The following is a 6,339-nucleotide window of genomic DNA, read 5'->3' on the forward strand; positions in this document are numbered from 1 at the left end:
TATTTGAATGTGTTTTTGGATTTTTTTTGTTAAATTAGTTGTAGAATATGAATATTTATGTAGAATTAGTTTATTTTTAACATAAATATTATCATTATTTTGATTTTTTACTTTGTATTGAACTATTTCATTAGGTTTGTGTTGGATTTTTGTTAAACTATTATTGTAGACTTTTTCTATTTTTATCTTATGTTATGTATGAATTTTTTTAAAATATTTGTTCACGTCAGTCCTCTAGGTAAATACAGTATTTGATGGTATTTCACGACGGTAATGTTAACAATGATACAGTTTCCCTTTCATGTTCTGTATTCCAAGGTATATCATTGACTTACCACCTGATACCAGCAAAATCTGAGTCTCGAAATGGTAATAGTAACGGTATTTCGATCATTGGTTTAAATTATTGATAAAGGAATTAATGACATAGAGCAAAATAATGATGCGAAGTAAATTTAGAAAAAGTTCACAATTGAAATGTAATTATTGTTAGTTTAAGACTTCGCCCAATATTTGACCGAATAAAATACTAGTTTAGATCACCAAGAAAGTCTAAGTGGGCCAGACCCATCCCGCCCGACCAGTAAAAAAAATTGACCATAGAGAATGAATCAAAGAAACTTAAGGGGTTGTTTGGTAGTTAACTCAAAAGGTTTTTGTTTTCTATTTTCTAATTTTTGTAGTTGTACTGAAAAATTATTTTGCCGTTGTTTTCAAAAAGCTGTTTGGTACAATTTTCATTTTTATTTTTGAGAAAGTGAAAAAACTGAAAAAAAAAGTGTTTGGTACAGTTTTCATTTTTGTTTTTGAAAAAATGAAAAGAGAAGATGAGGAGAAGGAGGAGAGAAGAGAATAAATTTTTTTCCAAAAACACCTTTTATTTGTTTTCAGTTTTCTTTACTTTTTTACAAAACAACTTCAAAATTTTTTAAATTTTTTTTCCGAAAACACCTTACCAAACACATTTTCCAGTTTTGTTTCCTATTTTCACTTCTTGAAAACTCAAAAACAGTTTTTGAGTTGATAACCAAACATACCCTAATTATTCTAGGCTCATCTTGGCTCAAGAGAATCTAGGGAGGGTCAAACTTGAACGACAAGCTTGAAGTAATGGCTCGAATTAATAAAGTCAGTATGATGTAAACAACTCATATTGAATGACGTGTAATATTAGACGACGTTCAATTATTGAGTGTTGTCTAATTTTTTTTCTGCAAAATCACACGTGTCCAACAATACACAACACTTATGAAAACATCACCAAGAAATAAAACTAAAATTGAAGTGCCGTTGATTAACTTGAGTGATTTTTGGATGCCGTTAATTTGTGGTAGCTAGTGTAGTCAGCAAGATGTCACAACATGTTGCAGAATGTGTGACATTCGGCATAAGTTTGTTTGTTTGTTTTTTTTTTTAATGACGCAACATCATCCTAACAACACTAATTAGTACTTCTGACAATGTAGAAGACAAAAAGAATAATAAATGTAAAATATTCCAAAAAAAAAAAAAGAGGATAGAGTAGGTGTACAAGGTTTTTATCTCCAACACGATAGGAATATGAGATGGCTAGGTTTCACTAACAGCTATGATTGTAATTCTTTCACTTTATCTTTATTTTCATTGTATTTCACTCAACTCGATCTTGATATCTTGTATTTCTACGATGATAAACTCTGCCTTTATCACTTTGTTGGACACAAGTGGAAAGATCGATGATTAAAGAAGTACTTGTACTGTCACTTTTTCTCCAGTTTCTTTTACTTTTAACGGTTATTCTATTCGAAAGATGATTATTCTTAACGCAACTTAGATCTCATTATAAATACATGTGTTTTCTCCATTGTGGAAACTTCTCAACTACTAAACTACGTTGAGTGTACCTTTTTTTTTATTATTATTAATTTAATTTACTTAAATCAATTTAGAAGTTCGCAACTACGAGACTATAGTTTTTTCACGTAAACTTATGGCGCTTAATCCTTACATGTTGTACGCCTATAATGAATATTAAATCTAACGACAAGATATATATATATATATATATATATATATATATATATATATATATAAATAGATAATTACAACGTAATTCAATAATTTGTTGACCTATGAAATGCATATAATATATAGCCATATTTACAATTTGCTATTTAACCATTTTTAATAAATATTTGATAAATAATCATAAAGTAATATTTATCAAATATTTACTATAAGTTATTTACGAAATTAGAAGTGCAAATATGGAAATTGTAGATCATCCACATTTTTCTACGTCATCATATATGGTTATTTACTAAAAATTTATTATATAGCTATTTAAAAGTGTAAATATTACTAATTTGCTAATTATATCATTAATAAAACTATTGGTTTCGGTACATCACGTGTTCTTTATCCCTTGCGTGCAAACATGTCACTTGGCATCTATAAAAGGGTGAAATATAAATGATTCCAGAATGCATTTTACTAGCCCACATTAGAGAGAGAGAGAGAGAGAGAGAGAGAGAGAGAGAGAGAGAAAGAGAGAGAGAGAGAGAGAGAGAGAGAGATGGTGGCTGAACTCCCACCGAGCGTGAAAGAGCTATGGAAAGAGTGGAACATAAGGAGCATAATTCTGTTCAGCCTGGGGCTGCAGACATTTCTGATATTTGTGGCCCCGGCTCGTAAGCGAGCCTCGGCTAAGCCGATCTTATACCTTCTGTGGACGGCGTACTTGCTGGCGGACTGGGCCGCAAACTTCGCGGTGGGCCACATCTCGAGCCGGCAGAACGAGTCAGGCTCAGACGACCGCCATTTCTTCGAGAAGCACAAGAGCGACATCATCAAGGCCTTCTGGGCCCCGTTCCTCCTCGTTCACCTCGGCGGGCCCGACACGATCACCGCCTACGCCCTCGAGGATAACGAGCTCTGGATCAGGCACTTGCTTGGCCTCATCACTCAGGTTTTCATTCTCCACGCACTTACTATACTATACCATATATAACATGTTAAACTATAACTTAGCATTTTGATCCATCGTTCGCTGACTCTAGCCGAGTGACAAACATTTTATAACTAAATAATGAAATCCGAAGGCCATGTATGTATGTATGTATGTATGTTTGTTAATATGTTTGAAATTAGATTGACGTTGATAAAGCAGCCCACCCTTGAGTCACTCCGAAAGTAAAATAATTTAATGTAAAAATTAAACTAAATATTTTAGCTTTTATTATAATTTAATCAATTCATATCAAATAATTAAATTGTAAATATCTTAGACTGGACATTATAGTAGATACTAAAAGCATATTCTTATAATATTTAGTGTAGAAATCACACTAGAATGGCGCAGCGGAGATGCTCTTATGTATAAATAGAAAATTTAATCAAGCATAATAATAATAATAATAATAATAATAATAATAATAATATGTTAGGTTCTAGCGACGGTGTACGTGTTCATCCAAACGATCCCGGACAACGAGCTTGTGATCCCGACAACTCTGATGATCATGGCCGGGATAATAAAGTACACCGAGCGGACACGATCTCTATACCTAGCTAGCCTTAACAGCTTTCGCGATTCTCTCCTCCAGAACCCCGACCCAGGCCCAAACTACGCCAAGCTCATGAAGGAGTGCGACTCTAAGAAGGCCGCAAGGCTCCCGACCCGCATTGATATGACCCCCGAGCCCATCAAGGACCTCGAGGCCTATGCCATTGACGTCCAGATCCCAGAGCTCAAAGAGATCGACATCGTCAACTATGCACACTATTACTACCTTGTCTTCCGCGGCCTCATTGTCGATAAGCTCTTCAGTTTCCGTGAGCGCAACGAGAGCCGCGAGTTCTTCCTGCTCCGGTATTGTGAATTTTGGGATTCAGATTAGATTGGCTAATTTAAAAATAAAGTAATTAGCAAACTAGTCATATTTACACTTTTAAATTGCTATTTAGTCAAATTTTAGTAAATATTTAGTAAATAACAGCATCTAAGTATTTATACCCGTAAATTGACTAAAATACCCCATTTTATTTCCCGCCCAATGTGTAAATAAAATGGGGTATTTTAGTCAATTTACGGGTGTAAATACGTGAACGTGACTATTTATCAAATATTGATTAAAATTTGTTAAATAATCTAAACGTGTAAATATGGCTATATATCTAACTGATCATTTAAAAATAGTAGGATTTGAAACAGCAGGATTTAAAAATAGAACCTTTCTGCTTTGTTTCCGTAGCCTTCTCAACAAATAGTTTGGCTAATAATTAAAAATTAGCTCTTATTATTAACTAAACTGCCACATCATCAAATCAAATTGGCTAATTTTCCATCCTAACCATATTATTGAATTGGGTAATTTTTAATTACTAATCAAAAGTTGCTAAAACGTAATTGAAAAGTTTAATGCAGCTTAAATATTAGCTATAAATTTGTAATTTTATTCTATAAAATATAATTAAAAAATTAAAAATGAACCGAAACTGTACCTTTATGCTCAGGGACCACGTGGAGGCCTTTAGGGTTTTGGAGGTAGAGCTCAACTTCATGTATGAAGCCTTGTTCACTAAAGTTGTAGTGGTCCACACCTCAGTCGGCTACGTTTTCCGGTCCATCGCCTTTGCCACGGTGATCGCCACGCTGGCGATCTTCTCCAAACTCGACAAGGACGGGTACGAGCCTTTCGACGTATGGGCGACCTACTTGTTGCTCTATGGGGCGATAGCCCTAGATATGATAGCCATGTTCATATGGTAATCTTTTCGGACTGGACGGTCGTGAGTCTCCAGAAGTACCTCAAGAAACGGGACACATTTTTGGCGAAACTATTCACGGGCTTCTTGAGGCTGCATAGACCCAGCTGGCCGATCTCCAAAGGGAATGGCGAAAAGAGATCTTGTTTTGGCGGTGTATTAAGGAAGTTAATGTATCCTCGCTGGTCGGAGACTGTCTTGGGGTACAATCTCATTACGTACTGCTTCGGCCAAGCACGTGTACAAGACTCTAACGAAGAAGGTGCAATGGATGATTGACCAGGCTATCGACTACTTGGGAGTGAGAAATGTTGTGGACGAGTGGAACTACGCCAAGGCCACCAAATTCTCCGAAAGGCTGTGGCGCTTCGTGTACGAGGAGATCAAGGGCAAGGCCAGCGAGGCAGAGGATCCCGAGACCATAATGCAGATATTTGAGGCGAAAGGGACGTACGTCCTCGAGGAGGAGAAGTGGCCCGGATGCGACGCTTATGACGAGGGCCTCCTTCTGTGGCACATCGCCACCGAGCTTTGCTACCAAGAAGATTCCGAAACACCGCAGGTATTCACAACAACTCAAAGTCTGGATTTTTTTTTTAATTTTTATGAAATAGTCTTGTTTGGGCATTATTTTCTCCCTGTGCATACTAAGCACCCTGTTAACAAGTGATGATATGTTACAAAATGTCATTATAATGGTTTCATAGAGTACGAAGCGGAAAGAGAAGGAGCAGAAGGATCTGAGCAAGACGCTGTCGGAGTACATGATGTACCTTCTGGTCCTACAGCCGAAGATGATCCGTGACACAGCGGCCGAGACCAAGAAGTTCTTCGCCGGCAAGGGGCTCGGGGCAGACGAGCAACGCGACGCTTGCAAAGCCCTGTTCGACGCGTAAGTCGGTGTAAGTCAGTGCACGGACGTGGAGGGGGACCGCAGTAAGTCGGTGCTGTTCGACGCGTGCCGGCTGGCGAATGAGCTGAGGAAGTTCAAAGGCGAGAAGTGGAGCGTTTTGAGCAAGGTTTGGGTGGAGATGATGTCGTATGCCGCCAGCCACTGCCGCCCCGAGACCCACGCGGAGCAGGTCAGCAAGGGCGGGCAGCTTATCACCTTCGTTTGGCTGCTCATGGCTCATTTTGGCTTGGGTCACCAGTTCCAGATTAACGAGGGACACACCAGAGCCAAGCTCATCGTTGAAAAGTAGATTTCTTTTTCTTTTTATCTATACATATTATTTTAAATTCCGTCTGGCGGAAGAGACTATATATATAATGTTATGCTGTTTACTGAGTTGGGAAAGTTCTAGTTTATGTTATTATCATTGGAACGAAAACTTTTAGAGATATGATGATATGTTATTTTTGTAGTAAGTATAAGATAAATTACATGATTTCCATGAACTCTTATACTGCAAATTTTTCATTGACTTAACATTCGGTTACTTTCCATTGTGCGAAGTGACGTTGTCCGTAGCTTGCAAGAAGGAATTTGATTCGTCGTGCAAAGCAGTTTGCACAGGATTTACCATCGTGCAACCTTTGTGGAAACAATTTTTTTTTAATTAATTTATTATTATTTTTTTTATGGGTAAAATT

The 6,339-nt window shown here is 37.1% G+C and overlaps 1 pseudogene across 1 annotated transcript; it reads left to right on the forward strand.

Moving 5' to 3' along the window:
* Positions 1–2,525: 2,525 nt before the first annotated feature.
* LOC149404580 (uncharacterized) lies at positions 2,526–6,138 on the forward strand (annotated as a pseudogene). The gene is made up of 6 exons (XR_016295553.1): positions 2,526–2,947; positions 3,426–3,850; positions 4,495–4,902; positions 4,982–5,308; positions 5,454–5,615; positions 5,658–6,138. The product of XR_016295553.1 is annotated as an uncharacterized LOC149404580 (transcript).
* Positions 6,139–6,339: the final 201 nt, after the last annotated feature.

The sequence above is a fragment of the Urtica dioica genome, chromosome 2 (genome assembly GCF_054948205.1).
Source record: "Urtica dioica subsp. dioica isolate 48M chromosome 2, U.dioica_male_clone48M_v1_H2, whole genome shotgun sequence".
NCBI classification, from domain to species: Eukaryota; Viridiplantae; Streptophyta; class Magnoliopsida; order Rosales; family Urticaceae; genus Urtica; species Urtica dioica.